At 46.9% G+C, this 17,504-nt stretch overlaps 1 long non-coding RNA gene across 1 annotated transcript in view; it reads right to left on the bottom strand.

Moving 5' to 3' along the window:
- The window catches only part of LOC129622332 (uncharacterized), a 59,887-nt gene extending 43,089 nt beyond the window's left edge, over positions 1-16,798 (bottom strand). Inside the window, exon 1 of the long non-coding RNA XR_008699907.1 lies at positions 16,028-16,798. This is a non-coding gene — a long non-coding RNA (uncharacterized LOC129622332). The remainder of the gene's footprint in view (positions 1-16,027) is intronic.
- Between the last annotated feature and the right edge of the window lie 706 nt (positions 16,799-17,504).

Below are 17,504 nucleotides of genomic sequence, written 5' to 3'. Positions count from 1 at the left end.
ATTCACTGGAAGGACAGATGCTGCAGCTCAAGCTCCAATACTTTGGCCGCCTGATGTGAAGAACTGACTCATTAGAAAAGACCCTGATGCTGGGAAAGATGGAAGGAGGGAAGAGAAGGGGATGACAGAGGATGAGATGGTGGGATGACATCACTGACTTGATGGACATGAGTTTGAATAAGTTCCGGGAGTTGGTGATGGACAGGGAGACCTGGCGTGTTGCAGTCCATGGGGTCGCAAAGAGTCAGACACGACTGAGCAACTGAACTGAACTGAACAGATATGGAATCTAGAAAGAGGTTATTGATGAATCTATTTGCAGGAAAATGTCCTTTTAATTTGCTCAGTTGTGTCGACTCTTTGCAACTTCAAGAACTATACAGCCCATGGAATTCTCCAGGCCAGAATACTGGAGTAGGTAGCCTTTCCCTTCTCCAGGGGATCTTCATAACCCAGAGATTGAACCCAGGTCTCCCGCACTGCAGGCAAATTCTTTACCAGCTGAGCCACCAGGGAAGCCCAAGAATACAGGATTGGGTAGCCTCTCCCTTCTCCTTTTAATTAAGAAGTCCACACTCACTTTAACTGGACCTGAATTTGGTCCTCAGGCCAGCTACTTAATTTCTCAGGCCTGAGGGTTCTCACCCTCCATCCAGGACAAGGGCCTCCTTGGGGCCTTCTTTCCACACCCAGCCAGAGTGATCCAGACACTGTAAGACTGGATTTAAGCTCTGCTTCTCCACAACTAGCTCTGTGAATTGAAGGCAAATGACATTTTGAATCTCTGCTTCATTAAGGACTGAAACATAAATCTCCAGTTAAGTCCAGTTCAAAGTTTTCATGAATTCAAAACATTGCATTCAAAATTAATACTTTATTAATTTTATTCACTAGAGGTGACCAATGTTGTTCTTGCTGCCTATATAAATCTCTAGAGACTGAAAAGGAAATACTCTTGAATAAAGGAAAAACTGCTAAAATAGGAACGATGACAAGAGCAACAAAGCAACATCAACAGGAGTAACTAAAGACCTGGTAGGAAATGGACTGAAATGAAATCATCTCTTCCCCCAAACTCCTCACCCTGTGGACAGAGTTCACTGGGGTCTCTGTTTAAAAGACTGAGATCTTTTTGTAAGAAATAAAAACTTGAAGTGATCCATTTTCAAGGATAGCTAGCTTTGAGTGAAACTTACCTAACACTTGGTGATGTAGCAACCGTCAGGGCTACAAAACTAGACAAAGAGAGGGTGGGATGCTTAGAATTTTCACACAGGCTCATTCTATTGGTGAATTCAAAACATAAGAATGGGAATAACTGTGCAGGAAAGGGGGAAACAAGACATCAGGGAGGGGCCAGCCCATAAAGAGGAAGGGAATGGATTTAGGGAACGTTCAAGAGATTGTTCATCCCATAGTACTCAGCCAATGGGGAACTGGGGGAGGGACTTGGGTGCTAGGCGATAAATTGCTTGTTGTAAGGACACTGGGTGTGCCTGTCCACCAGACACCTGATCTTGCAAGGCTGTCATTAAAGCCTTGCTTCCCACTGTACCTTGTGGCTCCAAGTCCACTCTTTGGGTTTGGGCCAGTGGGCTTTATTTCCCACACTTTTATAGGGTAAATGATCCTACCTATGAATTTAGGTTGTGGGAGTGTCTTTAAGATAGCTCAAGACAGTTGCTAATTTTCTAACTGGGATCTGAGTTTCCTGGTTCTCGATAACTGAACCATTGCCTTTGAGGGACCTCACGGGAGTCATGGTGGACAGAGTAGGTGAGAAAGCACATGCTGGGTTCTGAGACCGGAGGGTGACGGACCACAGGCAACCCTGAGAGTCCCAGATGTGGTCCATCCAGCACCTCCAATGGCTGTCAAGCCAACAGCAACCATGGTGACCACTGACTCCAACCAAGGACTTACCAGCTTGTGCAAACATCAGCCTCCCAGAGGAGGAAGGAGGCTCTGTCCCAACCAGCTGACCCATTTAACCTGGGAATCTAGAGACTCTAGGTCTGACTCCGGCCAAGATCCAAGGCTTCAAGTCTACTAGATATGGTTTCTTATCAACGTCCTTCACTCAGTGATTTGCACTGGTAGAAAATGCTGAGGCTTTGCTAAGTGTCAGGTGTGCTACGTAAACAAAATAAACACGGCCCCTGACCCTGTGGGCTTTATCACCTAGAGAGGGATGTGGAGGTGGAAACAGGAAGGCCCAGAGGTGCCCTATTCATGGGGTGTCTATGCGATTCACTGAGATGGGGAGCACTGAGGGACCTTAGGTCTGAAGCAAGGAATTCTAAGTATGGAGTCATTCATCTTTGCATCTAACATAGCAGCTCTCATGCTCGGGGGCTATACAATGCGAGACCCCCAGTGGTCTTTACAAACGACTGAGGCCCAGTCCCCCAACCCAGAACATCCTGATTTATCTGGCCTGCAGGTAAGGCCTGGGCATGAGCACGGAAACTTTCCCCTCATATGTAGCCAACTCATAACAACAGTTCTAATCAGTTTGCATGCCTGCTAAGTCCCTCAGGCATGACCAGCTCTTTGTGACCCCATGGACTTCAGCCTGTGAGGTTTCTCTGTCCATGGGACTCTCCAGGCAAGAACACTAGAGTGGGTTGCCATGCCCTCCTCCAGGGGATCTTCCCAACCCAGGGATAGAACCCACATCTCTTGCATCTCCTGTACTGACAGGTGGGTTCTTTACCACTAGTGCCACTTGGGAAGCCTTCTAATCAGGGTAGATTCTTGTTACAAGGGGTGCCAGGGGCATGGGCTGGATGGCTTCCTGAGGCTTATGGGTCTGGAATACAGTGTTGTGGGGAGCAGGAGGGGACAGCTGGGAGCTGGGCGGGGGCGGGGGTAGGAGGAAGGATGGTCCATTTAAAGCTTGAATTCTTAGGTGCAAAAGGAAGAGAAAGATGAGAATCAGATGGTACCCTCCCACTCTGAGCTTGGCCAGAGCTGGGGTTGCTGACCTGAAGATCCTGCAACAAATGATAAACTACCCAAGGGTCCCAAAGTGCCCTGACCCTTAAACATGGGTGGCTGGTCTTGAGACCTGGACAAATAGCTCAACAAAGGCTTGGTCCTGGAGGAGGGCAGGGCTGGGGCAGAAGCTACAGGCTGCCAGAGCCCTTTCTCTGAAGCACCTCTCTGAAGATGCAGTCTGTTCCCATGGTAATTTGAGTCAAATGATGGGGAAGTGGCTCATCACCACATGGTCAGTTAGACACAAAATGTGATTTTAAATCATTTTTGTGACTGCATCTGTTATCAAAAGTCACACCCACCTCTGGAGTGTATGTTGCTATTTTTAAAAAGGGAAAATTATAGGAAAGTGCATCTTTTTCCAAATAACCCTCTCTTCTCATCTCTCGCTCTTCCTTCCTCTCTCCTTCACTCCCCACTCCCCATCCCTGCTTTAAAGCCATCAGATTGGTTCAGCTCAAGGCTGAATACAGGGATGACTAACAATGATTTCCACAAGAGCCTTAGAAATTGCTGGCAAGTAAACCAACGGAAAACAAATTATCCAGCAACCACATCAGCAGCGTTTGCAACGACAGCCTAAATTCAGCTGCTGGACCGAAATGAAAAGGAATGCTCATCTTCCAACAGGCGTCGCCCGAGCAGGAGAAAGGGGACACAGACGCCCTCAGGACCAAGCCTGCTACCCGATGATTCCTGCCTGGACATGTCCCCAGAGGGTGACAGGGGGTTGAGATGACAGCCGATTCCACTGTGAGCCACAGAGTTCTCTAGTGATCAGGGAGTTTATTACATGTGGCTCTCCTTTTCAGGGAGAATAAGCTGCCCCCCCCCACCAAACATGCTCAAGTGCACACACACACACACACACACACACACACACACACACACACACGTTACATCCCTGAGGAGGCCTAGGATACTGGAAAGGTGAGGGGGTGAGTGACAGGTCCCGGGGATGCTGCTAAAGAGGCCGGTCTGGTATCAGAATCAAACTGCTCTTGCTCCCCTCAACCAACTCATGGACCCAAGAAAAGTCACCCCTCCTGCCTGGGGGCTGCTACAGTGCCAGCCTGATGCTGGGCAAGGTGGGGGGCTCCTGCCCTCAGCCCTGTGCCCTGGGGGTCCTGCCCCACACCCTCCACGGTAAGAGATCCGGGGCTCCATGGGACATGCCCACCCAGAGCTCTGGCTCACCTTCTAGGCCACTGTCAAGGGCACCTGTCACTTGTCTGCATACAACTCGTGAGCTAAGAATGGTTTTTCTATTTTTAAATGGTTAAAAAAAAATCAAAAGAAGAATGACGTGAAAATTACATAAGATTCCAATTTCGGTGACCTCAGGTAAAGTGTACCTCCAGTACAGCCGAGTTCTGTACTGAGTCATTTACACAGTGACCGTGGCCACTCTCACGGAAGACGGCAGACTTGAGCGGTTATGATAGGGACCCCATGGCCGTTTACAAAAACACCTGCCAACCCCAGCTCTAGACCCTGCTAAGCAGGCCCGGGCCCCAGTGTTCTCTGGCCTCAGCGCCCCACAGCCCTTCTGTCTGCAGAGCCTTTCCTCTGGGCGCCGTCATGCCGGGGCCCAGGGGGACTGCTTGCAGGGCGTGCAGATAGGGGACGGTGCCCTCAGGGCCAGGCTCCCTCAGCGGTAAGGAGTGCGGGTGGCAAGATACAGGGGAAGGCTTGGCCTGGGCGCCTCAAGCAGGTCTCTCTGGCCACCATGTTCTGGGTTGAAACCCTGAGTCCAAGATTGATATTAAACCTTGGCTTTTGGGTTTGTCAGGAGAGAAAGCTCGACTATCACTGATGTTAGACGTAGCTTGACTTAGAACTTTTAAATGTGAAGGCATGTGGCCTTCATTTGTGATCACGCCCTGGGGTTCAGTGTTACCCACGCAATGTTAGGGTGGGGGGTTCTAGCCCATTCCCCTCTGCTCCCAGTAAGTTGACCCAGAGTCATGGGGATTCTTCCCAAACCCATTCCAGCTGGATGTTTTTGCTCTCATGTTTACATAATTTCTTTCAATACTTACAAATGAATGAAACATAAATGAGAAAATTAAAAGCTTTGCTGTTAAAAAGACACAAGTTTAATATTTTTATCTTTGTTTATAATTTCTAATATAACACTTTCGATTAACACTTCAGTTAACAATTGAATACAAACAATTATAAGGCACCTTATATTATGTGACACCTTACATGTGTTGGGCCTCCCTGGTGATTCTGATGGTAAAGAATCTGCCTGCAATGCAGAAGACCCGGGTTCGATCCGTGGGTTGGGAAGATCCCCTGGAGAAGGAAATGGCAACCCATTCTAGTATTTTTGTCTGGAGAATCCCATGGACAGAGGAGCCTGGCATGCTACAGTCTATGTGGTCGCAAAGAGTAGGACACCACAGCGCCTAATACTTGCATGTGTTGGACATATAAGATGTCTCATACATATACAGCATTGTATTGGATACTGTACTGAAAGGAGCTGAAAGCTTTATAGATGTTATTTTAGTTAATTCTCAAAGAAGTCCAACATGATAGATGTTACTGTAGACAAAGCAACTGAAACTTGGAGAGGTTAAGTCGCTTGCCCAAAGTTACACAGCTGGTAAGTGAACAGATATTTTATCTGATTTTTTTCTCTATTGTTATTATTATTATCTTTGGCATTTTTATTTTTATATGATGTTTAAATTTACAAAAATATTCTTATTATATGGTTAAGCAGGAAATTATTCCATTACTTTATTATTATTTTTGTTTATTTGTTATATTAGCAAACAGATTTTTGAACTCAAGTCCAGATGACTCAGAAACCCAGGGATTAACTTGTGTGCCATCCTCCACATGGCAGCTCTCCCCTCGTATGTGGTGGATAGACTAAAGAAAAATCCTCACCCACGAGCCAGAAGCTCCTACTAACTGGCTGCTGATTCTTGGGGAGAATGAGGCTGCTGGTGGAAGTGTGGGCAAGTCACAGGTGATCCGTGGCACATAACCAGGAACATCCATTTTACTTCTTTATGTTCACGTGAACTTGTAAATATCATGGGATGCAACACAACCCTTGAATCACTTCCAAATAGAAAACAGAAGCCTTCCAAGAACTCTGAGTTCTGGCTGCTTTGGCCTATATCCCTATCCCCTGCAGGTTCGCTGTTGTTATGGGCTCTTTGGAAATTTCAGGAAGTACTATTTCGCGGAACATTGTGGAGAACTGCCTCAGGGTCAGGAGGAGGAGGTGGCGGTGCAGTCAGAGGCCTGTCTCAGCCCTGCCTGGCAGGGCTGCGTGTGATGTGAGCGAGGGCCCTGGAAGGGGTGCTGGAAAGCGCTGTGGCCGGGCCCTTGCACAGGCTCCTGGTGAACTCAGGGAAATCTGGGTGCACAGGAGGCTAAGTGGCCCGGGATGGGCAGGGCCCACAGGAGCTGGAAAGAGGGGCTGGCTGCTGAGCTCCAGGCCTGCTGGAGGCTGCCCCACAGTTGTGTTGAATGAGAGATGTTCTCTCGCAAAGATCACACCTCCCTCTCACCTCCCACAATCTAAAATAGTGAAATTAGAGGAAGGAGGCCTCTGAGACATGCATGCCTACGTGAATACCATTCTGTGAGGGCAGGTCCTCAATGTAGGGGGCTGGGGCAACCCTCCCCTGAGCCCAGTCATGGGGTCACAGTTCCCTTACTTCTCTATAAAGCCTGGGCTATGGGTAAGCTTTGGGGTGACTGCAAGCCCTGAAATTGTGTGTGTTCATGCATCATTCTGAGGACCTTAAGGACACACCATCCCCAATCTCCCTAAAGGTGAAGAAAGAAGTGAAAATGTTAGTTGCTCAGTTGTGTCCAACTCTTTGCAACCCCATGGACTGTAGCCCACCAGGCTCCCCTGTCCATGGGATTCCCCAGGCAAGAATATTGGAGTGGGTTGCCATTCCCTTCTCCAGAGGATCTTCCCAATCCCGGGATTGAACTTGGGTCTCCTGCATTGTAGCTGGTTCTTTTCGGTTGGAGCCACCAGGGCAGCCCAAAGGTGAGAAGCCATTGCTTTAAAGGGTGAAAAAGTCAGGCCTGCAGGTTTTAGACAAATTAGAACAACAGCCAGGGAGGCTGTGCACTGAACCTGCTGGGCCTATCCATAGGAGGAGCCTTTATAGCAAGTTCTCTTCACCCAGGACTGGCCCAGCCTCTGGCACTGACACGAACTGCTGCGTTCATGACATGTAAGCACCCTGACTTCCATCTGCATTGAGCACAGGCCCCGGCAGTGCATGGCTGCTGAGCCGATCAGGGTGAAGGGGCATCTGATGCACAGACGTGAAGCTGCTCCTGGGAGCGAGGCCGGAATAGCCACACTTTCTGCTTAGTCGAGCAGGCACCACACCATTCAGTGCAAACGACAATGTTGTAAAGTTCAGATGAGGAGCCTGGGGCTCCAAGAACTTACAGGTCCTGTTCAGAGTCACAGAACTGATGGCCTCAGACTCAAGTCACGTATTAGCTAGGTGACCCTGGACAAGTTATTATCTCCAGGCCTCTGTTCCCTCACTTACAGAATGGAATTAATATTGTTGTTCAGTTGCTACGTTGTATCTGACTCTTTGTGACCTCATGAACTGCGGTACACCAGACTTCCCTGGCCTCCACCATCTCCTGGAGTTTGCGCAAACTCATGTCCATTGAGTTGGTAATGCTATCTAACCTTCTCATTCTCTACTGCTCCCTTCTCCTTTTGCCATCAATCTTTCCCAGCATCAGGGTCTTTTCCAATGAATTGGCTCTTTGCATCAGGGGACCAAAGTATTTGCAGCTTCTGCTTCAGCATCAGTCTTTCCAATAAATATTCAGGGTTGATTTCCTTTAGGATGGACTGGTTTGATCTCCTTGCAGTCCAAGGGACTCTCAAGAGTCTTTTCCAACACCACCGTTCAAAAGCATCAATTCTTTAGCACTCAGCCTTCTTTATAGTCCAACTCTCACATCCGTACATGACTGCTGAAAAACCATAGCTTTGACTATACAGACCTTTGTTAGCAAAGTGATGTCTCTGATTTTTAATATGCTTTCTAGATTTGTCATAGCTTTCCTTTCAAAGAGCAAGTGTCTTTTAATTTCATGGCTGCAGTCACCATCCTGAGTGATTTTGGTGTCCAAGACAAATCTAATTAATATGCCTTTGCAAAGATTCAATGATACAGTGTAACAATGAAATGATATGCAGTGTATAAAGTGCTTATAACGCAAGAGGCACGATCACTGTTGGCTGATCTATACTACTAATAATTACTCCCTTTATTCCATGCTTCTGTGAGGGGCAGTTGGGGAAGGAGGCGTTACAGGAGTACTATGAGATATAATCCTACAATTGGGACTTCCCTGGTGGTTCAATGGTTAAGACTCCGTGCTTTCAATGCAAGGGGCATAGGTTTAATCCCTGATTGGGAACCAAGATCCCGCAGGTTGTTTGGCCTGGCCAAAAAAGTCCTGCACCCCACAAAATCTGAAAAACAAAAGATATAATCCTGCAATTGATTTCTAACTTGTATCAGACCACAATAAGCAGAGTTACTGACAAAAAGAATAATATGAATTCTACCCAGGGCTGCTTCCATGCCACGCCCCACATGAGTTAACTCTCAATTACCCTATCCGAGGACAGGAAGCTGAGATTTAGAGTTTAAGTAGTTTTCCTAGATTCACCAGCCTGAAAGAGTGGGGGCAGGACCTTACTTGCCTCTGCACACTCGGGACTCTGCCGTGGGGCAGAGCTGTGGCTGGAGGGCCATGGGGTGTGGGCCCATTGTCAGTGACAGGGTTGGCATTTTCATGTGAGGGACCTGGGGTGCGTCAGGGACTGAGCCCCCGTCACCAGACGGCATCCCCGAGTCCTCTCCCCTCTTCACCTCATTAAGAGCATCCTGTACAATCACGCGGCCTGCCAAGAGGCGGAGCTGGGAAGTTCATAAATCAGAGAGCTGCTAAGTGGCAAACAAGCTCATTTCAGAACTGCACAAAAGAAAGTGGCGCTTCCCCAGGGGCTGCAAAGATGCCGCGTGAGCAGAGAGCGGAGAGGGAGCTGGCAGCAGCGCAGAGACAGGTGCGCCTGCAGTGGGCCCGGGTCCCGCCGGGCCGCACGCACCGCCACTATCCACCGCTCCCGGGGCCTCTGCTTTGGCCTCAGGCCGGCTCCCTGCCCTCTCCCCCAAGTCCTTCAAACAACTAATTCCTTCTATTGCTCAGCTGTCACCTCTTTGGAAAGCCCTTTCCTGACTTCCCAATTTAAATCGTACTCTGAAGTTAATCACGTAACATGGCATTTTAAATCTGCTTCATAAAGCCCTCAAAATCAACACCTGAAATGATTTTGTTATTTGTTTCCTTCTTTCTCCTTCAGAGGCAAAGTCTTGCCTGTTCTGTATACTACATGCTCCAAGGCAGTGCTTGGGGCAGAGGACACTCGATGAATCAGTGACCAAATGGCTGCAGCAATGAGGTTTCTGGGGCCAGCGGTGAGTGCACCCTGCTGGTGGGTGTCTGGCAGTGACTCTAGCTTCTGGGTGGCCCTCATCGCTCCAATCCAAGCTCAAGGGGTCTCCTAGGATGGCTACTGTGGGCCGTATGAAGACGGAGCAGACAGGGAGGTGGGGAAGACATCAGTGTTCCTTGAGTTTTGCTTCTCTTAAATTCTGAGTGTCTAGATATTATCAACTATTATCAGTGTGGCCTTGGGACCAGAGGTATCAGCATCACCCAGGAACTCATTAGAAAAGCAAATTCTCAACACGTGTGCCCCAGTGCTCAGTGCAGCAGTATTTACAATAGCCAGGACATGGAAGCAACCTAGATGTCCAACGACAGAGGAATGGATAAAGAAGTTGTGGTACATATATACAATGGAATATTACTCAGCCGTAAAAGGAACTGTAATGAAGAATTCAGTTAGAGAGGTAGATAAACCTAGAGCCTGTTATCCAGAGTGAAGTAAGTCAGAAAAACAAATATCGTAGATTAACACATATATATGGAATTCAGAAAAATGGTACTGATAAACCTACCTGTGGAGAAGGAATGGAGATGCAGACATAGAGGACAGATGTGTGGACATAGCAGGGAAAGGAGAGGGTAGGATGAATTGAGAAGTAGTATTGACATATATCTGCTATCATGTGTGAAATCGCTATTAAAAGCTAGTGGGAAACTGCTGTACAACACAGAGTCCAGCCTGGCGGCCTAAGACAACTTAGAGGGGTGGGGTGAGGGCATGGGAGGGAGACCTGAGAGACTCTTTGCTTTTCAAGGGAACTCTTCTCCAGCACCACAATTTGAAAGCAGCAGGTCACTGGCACTCAGCCTTCTATATGATCCAACTCTCACATCCACACATGACCACTGGAAAAACCATAGCTTTGACTACATGGACCTTTGTCAGAAAAGCGATGTTTCTGCTTTTTAATATGCTGTTTAAGTTGTCAAAGCTTTTCTTCCAAGGAGCAAGCATCTTTTAATTTCATGGCTGCAGTCACCATCCACAGTGATTTTGGAGCCTAAGAAAATAAAGTCTGTCACTGTTTCCACTTTTTTCATATTTGCCATGAAGTGATGGGACCAGATGCCATGATCTTAGTTTTTTGAATATTGAGTTTTAAGCCAGCTCTATCAGTCTCCTCTTTCACCTTAAACAGGCTCTTTAGTTCCTCTTTACTTTCTGCCATAAGGTGTCATCTGCATATCTGAGGTTACTGATATTTCTCCCAGCAATCCTGATTCTAGCTTGTGAGTCATCTAGCCCAGCATTTCACATGATGTATTCTGTATATAAGTTAAATAAGCAAGGTGACAATATACAGTCTTGACATATTCCTTTCCCAATTTTGAACCAGTACATTGTTCCATGTCCAGTTTTAACTGTTGCTTCTTGACTTGTGTACAGATTTCTCAGGAGGCAGGTCAGGTGATCTGGTGTTCCCATCTTTTGAAAAATTTTCCACAGTTTGTTGTGATCCACACAGTCAAAGGCTTTGGCATAGTCAATAAAGCAGAAGCAGATTTTTTTTGGAATTCCCTTGCTTTTTCTATGATCCAATGGATGTTGGCAACTCGATCTCTGGTTTCTCTGCCTTTTCAAAATCCAGCTTGTACATCTGGAAGTTCTCGGTTCATGTACTGTTGAAGCCTAGCTTGAGGGATTTTGAGCATTACAACGTGCTAATTAAAACTACAATGAGATATTATCACACACCTGCTGGAACGGTTAAAATAAAATATAGTAATAACACCAAATGCTGGTGAGAAGGAAGAGAAATTGGATCCCTTATACCTTGCTGGTCAGAATGTAAAACAATTTAGCCATGCTGGAAAGTAATTTGGCAATTTCTTTTAAAACTGAAAATAGACTTAACACACTATCCAGTGATTACACTCTTGAGTATTTATCCCAGAGAAATGAAAATTCAAGTTCACAAAAACTTGCACACAAATGTTCATATCAGCTTTATTTATTAAGGGTAAGAAAACTGGGAAAAACCCAGATGTCCTCCAGTATGTGAATGTTTAAGAAAACTGTTGCCTGCCCCTACCATGGAATGCTACTTGTCAACAAAGGAAGAAACTATTATGTGCACAAGTTGGATGGATCTCAGCAGAGTTATGTGATTGAAAAGAGCCGGTCTCAAAAGGTTACATATATGATTCCATTTATATAATGTTCAGGGGCTTCCCTGATGGCTCAGTGGTAAAGAATCTGCCTGTCAACGCAGAAGACTCAGGTTTGACCCCTGGGTCAGGAAGATCCCCTGGAGGAGGAAATGTCAACCCACTCCAGTATCCTTGCCTGAAGAATCTCATGGCCAGAGGAGCCTGACGGGCTACAGTCCATGGGGTCACAAAAGACTGAGCAACTGAGCACCCACACAGGTAGGTACACACACACACACACACATATCAGCGCGTGTAAGTGGTGAAATGTGTGTAAGTTCAGTGCAACGCATCAAGGCCAGTTTTCTCACTGTGCTAGGGCACTAGAGTTACGTAAGATGTTACTGAAACTGGGTGAAGGGGAGGGATATGGAATCTCTCTGTATTGCTTCCAGTCAATGCATGGAATCTACAATCATCTCAAAATTAAAAGGTTTTTTTTTTTTTTTGACAGTTCAGTTACCCTTGGGGGAAAATATTCCTATATAAGAATAAAGATTCGACAGCATATCTATTATCCAAACCACTGCCACCCCTAGGAGGTTGGACGGTGTCCTTAGCCCTACTCTGCAAGGGGAAACTACAGGAAACATGGTTAAGGTGGCCAAGGAAGTATTACACCTTTGGTCGAACAGCTGGCTCTCTTCAATAACTATAGATGGGGCATTTTTGTCCCTTTTTACCCATGAGGAAATGAACCTCAGAAATATAACTTGTCCAAGTTATATCTTTAGACTATTAAGCATAAGTCTTGGTTGTAAATTACAGAAATCAGACCCAAGCTTATTAAGAAAAAAGGTGACATTGGCTCAAGTAACTAAAAATCCAAGGGATTCAGGCATAGCTTGATCCAGGACCCAAAACCATGCTCTCAGAATTCCACTTCTTAATTTTAGCTCTGCCTTCTTTTGCATTCATTGCATTCCCAGAGAGAACCTCCCCCAATCACAGGAAAGTAACTTCAAGCAGGTTCAGTTCAGTTCAGTCGCTCAGTCATGTCTGACTCTGCAACCCCATGGACTGCAGCACGCCAGGCCTCCCTGTCTATCACCAACTCCTGGAGTTTACCCAAATTCATGTCCATTGAGTCCGTGACGCCATCCAACCATCTCATCCTCTGTCATCCCTTTCTCCTCCTGCCTTTGATCTTTCCTAGCATCAGGGTCTTTTCAAATGAGTCAGCTCGTCCCATCAGGAGGCCAAAGTATTGGAGTTTCAGCTTCAACATCAGTCCTTCTAATGAATATTCAGGACTGATTTCTTTTAGGATGGACTGGTTGGATCTCCTTGCAGTCCAAGGGACACTCAAGAGTCTTCTCCAACACCACAGTTGAAAAGCATCAATTCTTCTGCGCTCAGCTTTCTTTATAGTCCAAATCTCACATCCATACATGACTACTGGAAGAACCAAGGTCTTGACTAGATGGACCTTTGTTGATAAAGTAATGTCTCTGCTTCATAATATGCTATCTGGGTTGGTCATAACTTTCCTTCCAAGGAGAAAACATCTTTTAATTTCATGGCTGCAGTCACCATCTGCAGTGATTTTGGAGCCCAAGAAAATAAAGTCTCTCACTGTTTACACTGTTTCCCCATCTATTTGCCATGAAGTGATGGGACCGGATGCCATGATCTTAGTGTTCTGAATGTTGAGCATTAACATTTGTCTATCTAGATCTGGTAGACAGAGTGCCTGATGAACTATGGACGGAGGTTCATGACATTGTACAGGAGACAGGGATCAAGATCATCCCCCCAAAAAAGAAATGCAAAAAAGCAAAATGGCTGTCTGAGGAGGGCTTACAAATAGCTGTGAAAAGATGAGAAGCAAAAAGCAAAGGAGAAAAGGAAAGATATACACATTTGAATGCAGAGTTCCAAAGAATAGTAAGGCGAGATAAGAAAGCCTTCCTCAGTGATCAGTGCAAAGAAATAGAGGAAAATAATAGAATGGGAAAGACTAGAGATCTCTTCAAGAAAATCAGAAATACCAAGGGAACATTTCATGCAAAGATGGGCACAATAAAGGACAGAAATGGTATGGACCTAACAGAAGCAGAAGCTATTAAGAAGAGGCGGCAAGAATACACAGAAGAACTGTACAAAAAAGATCTTCATGACCCAGATAATCATGATGGTATGATCACTCACCTAGAGCCAGACATCCTGGAATGGGAAGTCAAGTGTGCCCTAGGAAGCATTACTATGAACAAAGCTAGTGGAGGTGATGGAATTCCAATTGAGCTATTTCAAATCCTAAAAGATGATGCTGTGAAAGTACTGCACTCCATATGCCAGCAAATTTGGAAAACTCAGCAGTGGCCACAGGACTGGAAAAGGTCAGTTTTCATTCCAATCCCAAAGAAAGGCAGTGCCAAAGAATGCTCTAATGTAATACTCAATTGCACTCATCTCACATGCTAGTAAAGTAATGCTCAAAATTCTCCAGGCTAGGCTCCACCAGCATGTGAACTGTGAACTTCCAGATGTTCAAGCTGGTTTTAGAAAAGGTAGAGGAACCAGAGATCAAATTGCCAACATCTGCTGGATCATCAAAAAATCAACAGAGTTCTTGAAAAACATCTGCTTCTGCTTTATAGACTATGCCAAAGCCATTGCCTGTGTGGATCACAATAAACTGTGGAAAATTCTGAAAGAGATGGGAATACCAGACCACCTGACCTGCCTTCTGAGAAATCTGTATGCAGGTCAGGAAGCAACAGTTAGAACTGGACATGGAACAACAGACTGGTTCCAAATAGGAAAAGGAGTATGTCAAGGCTGTATATTGTCACCCTGCTTATTTAACTTATATGCAGAGTACATCACGAGAAATGCTGGGCTGGAAGAAGCACAAGCTGGAATCAAGATTGCTGGGAGAAATATCAATAACCTCAAGCAGGTTAGAAGCCTCAATTAAAAAAAAAAGCATCTCTCTTTTCCAGTACCTCCAGAAAAGTCTTAGATTGATTCTGATTGGTCCAGCTGAGTCACATGCCCAGGAGTACAGACCCTTCTGAATGGTCTGGTCTGGGGTCACATGCCTGCTCCTGACTGAATCACCTGGACTGAGAGCAGGGAGGAGTAGGCCCACAGAGAAGAGGCCAAGCAAACAGAAAACACACTAGAGATCCCATAAAAATTCTAGGGTGGATCGGAGGTCTTCCCACAAAAGGGCTGGATGAGAGGCAGGAGCTTTCCGTTGACACTGGCCCCCGTCCTGCTGACACGCCCTCCTCACACCCTTCTTGCCCCTTTTGAAGGGCTGAGGGTTCCCTGGGAGCCATGCAGCAATCTAAGGACAGCCCTGGGGCTGCTCTTCTAAGTTGCTCTAAGAAGCTGAGCAGCATTCCTCCTTAACACACCACAGGCCTGCCTGCTTCACAGAGCAGTGAGGAGACAAGTGAGTTAAAATAGGGCAAAGGCTTTGCAACTTGCCTGTGGGCGGCCATATGCAACCGCTAAGTGGCTCAGGCTCCCAAGGCCACTTAGGAGCCTGAGGTATTTCCTCTCCTGCTCCGGCGTCATCAGGGCACAGCCCTAATCACTTGACGGTAATCGCCTGCTGAGGCCCAGACTCCACCAATGCAGGGAGAAGCCGGGTGACCCTGCTCCGCGGCCCTCCAGAGCCAGCTCCCGGTGCAGAGCTGCTGAGGGCGGCTCTCTTTTTACCGGGACCCCGTCCCATTTCCTGTGTGCTCTTTGGTCTGTCCCCAGGAACACCACTCATTAGTCACTCTCACTTTCATCAGCTTCTCCAGCTGACACAGTTAAAATTAATGAGGAATTTGTCCTCATCCAAGTAGCTAGTTAGGGCAACGAGCCGACACCCCCTCTCCTTCAAGTGAATCCTGTAGGTAAAGTAATGAAAAAGCATGTTTCTCTCTCCCACCCGGCCCCTCTTTGAATGTTCTTGGCAGCTCTGAGTAGAGCCAATATGTAGAAATCAGACCCTTTAATTGCTAGGTAATTACCCCCAAACTAGCCCAGGCAGATGAATTTGCTGATGAAGAGGAGGGAGGCCCAGGTGCAGAAAGGAAGTCCGGGGAGGTGGTGGGTGCCTGTGAGTAATGAGCATTGGAACAGCTGCCTCTGTTGGATTTCCACGGGCAGCAGGCCCCTGGGCAACTGGGCTAAATTATTTCCTGAAACTAGGAGCTTTGAAAAAAAGTAGTTCCACTCAATCCTGTGGTTTGAAATGCCTAGTATTGAGTGCTTCCAAGGGTCTGTGAGGTGGGGGAGAGCCACCCCGAGGCAGGCAGGACAGCCCAGGTGTGTGTCCCCGCCCCTGCTGTCCAGCTCCCAGGTGCCCTGGGCACGTCAATCTCTCGCTCACCTCGTGGGGCCGGATGTCCTCTCCACGTGTGTTTCTCCTACAAGAAGACGAGGGTCCTCTGAAGGCAGGGACTGCACCTTTCTCGTCTTTATGAGTCCAGCAGTGCGCTTGGCACAAAGTAGGTGCTCAGTAAAGATGAGCTGAGCTGAATGGGTGTGATGGCTATGCGGGTGCCGTGCGAGCGCACAGACGTGGCTCACACGTGGAGTCAGGTGGCTCGGGGCTCCGGGCGCGTCCGTGCTTCTGGTGGATTTAACAGGCTACCGAGCGGGCCTCGCTCTCCTCCTCCCTCCCTCATTTATGCTAACACCTCTATTCCTCAAGGCCTGCTGTTCCCTTGATTTCAAAAGGATCGCCTGGCCCAGCTGACTGTTGCCAGCAGGACGTGTGACTCCTGAGTTGAGGAGCCACCAGACCGAGTATCAGGGGTGGTGGGTTAAAGCATTTCTCCTTGTCCACTTCACTCTAACCTGGGAGGCAGATGTACCTGGAAGAATGAGCAATCCCTGATGGAAGAAAACACAAGTGCCCAAACCCGAGGGATAGAAAGTCACCCATCTGAGCTCAGAGCCAGGACAGAGCTCGAGGGATGAGCAAGGGAAGGACCAGCCACTGTTCTGAGGCCAAGGAAGATCAGGGTGGAAGAGACACCAGCCGGGGATCCTTTTAATTCTCGAAATGCCCCAGCCCCCCACTGCTTCACTCCCAGCAGAAAGAAAACCAGTCACACCCTGCTTGTCACAAAAATGAAATATAGTGCTCTATATTTAAATATAGTTAATTTAAATATAGATTATATAAATAATTTAAATATAGTTATATTTAAATATAGTTAAATATAAATATATTTAACCAAATATAGTTGGTTAAAACTTCAGGGAGAAGAAAGCCCCTTAGGCGAGGGTTGCCAGAATGAGCAAACAGAAACACAAGGTGCCCAGTTAAAAGTGAGCTTCAGATAAATGAGGGAAAACGTGAGTATAAGTACATCCTGTGTGATACTGGGGACATACTTAGACTAAAAACCACTGCTCATTTATCGCAAAAATCTCGTTTAGCCAAGCGGCCTGTACTCTGAACTGGTGACCATCTCTGAGAGGTCAAGGCTGCTGGTACATCCCTGCAGAGTGTTCAGTTTGCAGGTAGTGGCCACATGGAAAAAGAACGGGACGTGGTGGGTGACCCAGCGAGGCTACAGGGAGTCTGGAGGGAAAGTCACCTGCATCGTGGGATTGGTCCAGGGTCACCCACCTCAGAGGAGTGAGAGGGATCAGCAGCCCACAAAGCAAGCACAAAGGTGATCCCATTGGGAATTATGGAAAATGCGGGAACAACCTAAAGGGGTCACATTAGGGAAATGGTCTTAAAGTGATGGAATAACAGCCACTAGAAAATATGTTCAGGAGCAGATTTTTTTTTCTGCAACTTTGAGAAAAGGGCTCACCCTCTCTCTTCCCTCTAAGGAGACCTGCGTTCC

The sequence above is a fragment of the Bubalus kerabau genome, chromosome 11 (assembly GCF_029407905.1).
Source record: "Bubalus kerabau isolate K-KA32 ecotype Philippines breed swamp buffalo chromosome 11, PCC_UOA_SB_1v2, whole genome shotgun sequence".
NCBI classification, from domain to species: domain Eukaryota; kingdom Metazoa; phylum Chordata; class Mammalia; order Artiodactyla; family Bovidae; genus Bubalus; species Bubalus kerabau.
This window is presented reverse-complemented; position numbering and strand designations above follow the sequence as displayed.